Consider the following 2,868-nt stretch of genomic DNA (forward strand, 5'->3'; position numbering starts at 1 on the left):
ACAATAGCAATACCAATAATAACAATAACAACAATAATAATGATAATATTAATAACAGTAATAATAATTATAATAAATAATTAGTAGCAGCGGTAGTAGTGAGGATGATGATGATGATGATGATGATGATAACAATAATAATAACTACTACTACTAATGATAATAATAAAGTACAGCTTCAAAGGGCAGTAGACTTCACATAAGAAGCGTTCCATCGGTTTTATGTTGTTCTGTTGAGAATGAGGCTCACGTTTTATCAAGAATCTAGAAATCAACATTCGCTTGTAACTGCCTTTAGCTCACATTTCTACAGAAGTTTCGGAATTAGTAGACAAGAATCGAACCCAAAGAGAAGCTTGTACGAAAGCAATCCAATTTCCCTTATAGCCCGATGAATTTATTAAGACGTATGGGACAAGAAATCATTCTAATGAAGTTTTCCTTTGTGGGGTTAAGATGACGAGCCATGTTAAGAAACTTCATGAGTCGTTAATTGGCTTAAAATATATCTTTATCATGGCATTTCTCCTTCCAGTTTTGTCAATAACGCACCATCTTTCATATCAAGTAAAATTTTCGGGGCCATACTTCATGCACGTTCTGATTTTGTTGGAATTTATACACGTTAGTCCTATAATCTTGTTGATTTGCATGAAAAGGATAACGAAGACTCAAGATTATGCTTAATTCACGGAGATAATTGTGGGTATGGGGTCCAAATGTAATATCAGTTCAAGTACCCGAACATGTGTTTATCAAATGTTTTGTTAGTTTAAACTTTTATCTATAACATTAGTGTCACTATGTCCACGTTAATGCACCACAATAATTAGGTACTGTGCATAAACGTGAACGTATCGATGTTTAGGTTACAGTTTAAACCAACGACTCGTTCAATAAACGTAACTGGTCTGAGAACACTTTTAGACACACGTGTCTTTAAATTGCTAAATGAGAACCGTTGTTATTCATCAATATTACATTTTTTTTCGGCGTAAAAAATCACGCTCACACACGTAGCTCTCTTTTTACAATTACACCATGCCTTTAGATATCGTTAATTCAAAATTAAGGAATATGCTTTATTTGTTTTACTACCAGGCTAAAAGTTTTCTGGATTTAATTTTTAGAAATGTTACGGGTATGTAACCGAAGAATTCATTTATCTCTTGTATATGCTAATCATCGACTTATTTTCACCATATTCCATTAGCATCATATTGCATTTTTTTGGAGCATGGTTTCATGGATTGTGCAATGTGCCATCATACCATCACAGATCACTGATTATCCTTCGTTCTAAGTTTAGTCTATATTACACTGAGGTATTCACGTCATACTATGGGATATTAACAAACGAACTCAATATACTAATAACAATGCTGAGGTGCATGAATCTTCGGTGTTTACAAAATTAGCTAGGTTTAGCTTTCCGTATTCCGCATGACACTCTGAAATTAGTTTCCAGTCTTCCCTTTGGCTATTCAGTCAATCAGTCTTAATATAACAAAGGGGACACAAGATAATTAAGGGCAGAGTCTCTAAGGAATATTGAAATCAGAGAGAAAAAAATGTACACGGACTCATTATTTGGTAAAATGGTGTTTTATCCTGGATATTCCAATGTATCAAAGGCCTTTTGTATTGTTTATTCAGGGCCTTTGCCTCGAAAAAGACCTTTGTTGTTCTAGTTGCAATAAGTTCAGTATGAATCCAAAACGTTATTCGTTTGCACCAGTATTCTTCTTCCTTTTCGGATTGTAAATTCGACAGCAATATAGATCCATAAGGTCTCATAATCTTTTCCTATTTCAGTTAATGTTGATGTGAGTCTAGTGAATATAACTGTGCTCTCCAGATTGTTCTTATTATGAATATATACTTTAATTGAAAGGGTTTATCCTAATATCCATTGACTCTTCATATCCTATCTATTCCTCTCCTTCAAAATTTACATTAAAAAAAACTTCATTGACATCGAGCAGATTCTGGAAAGACAATGATCATGAAATATCCAAGATATCTTTCACACAAAAGTCATTATTCTATTAAAATAATCAATTCTTATGTATGAGAGTTTTACATTCTGAATTCATAATTAATCCTTAAAGCTTCTGACCTTTGTTTTCAAAGTTATATTATAATCGTTGGAACATCAAACATACAATAAGTACGAGATATATGAAAGTTGCAAACAATAGTATACAAAATTGAATAGTTACCCCTATAGACATTTTCTATAATAATAAATCCTTTATAGAAAACGTAAAGTTTTAAAGAGAAACTAAATAAAAAAGTATATCTGCTTTAAGTTCAACGTTTACGAATAGTCTTATATAAATACATATTTTTCAACCTGGTATTGCGTATCGAGCAACCCAGTGACGCAAAAGAGAATAATAAAGAAACCTTGATCTCCCTTTCCTATGATATCGTAAACTACTTGTATATACTTTATTATTATTATTATTATTATTATTTTTAAAGAAACTTTTTTCAGAAATTTCATTCAAGATTTTCTTTTGCTTAAGAAGTGAATAAAGTTTACCGCAGTGTTACCATATTCCATGATTATTTGGTTTTGTTTGGATTAAACTAATATAAAGGTCCCTTGAAAATTGCATATCCCAATATAATTATTATCATTATTATTATTAGTAGTAGTAGTAGCAGTAGTATTTTTATTATTATTATCATCATTTTAATTATTACTGTTGTTATCGTTTTCATTATTATTATTGTTATTATCATCATTTTATTACTATTATCATGATCATTACTATTATTATCATGATTACTATTATCATCATTATCATTATTAGTGTTATTATTATTATCATTATTACTATTATTATTATGATGATGAAT

Source organism: Penaeus monodon, chromosome 17 (genome assembly GCF_015228065.2).
Source record: "Penaeus monodon isolate SGIC_2016 chromosome 17, NSTDA_Pmon_1, whole genome shotgun sequence".
Taxonomy (NCBI): domain Eukaryota; kingdom Metazoa; phylum Arthropoda; class Malacostraca; order Decapoda; family Penaeidae; genus Penaeus; species Penaeus monodon.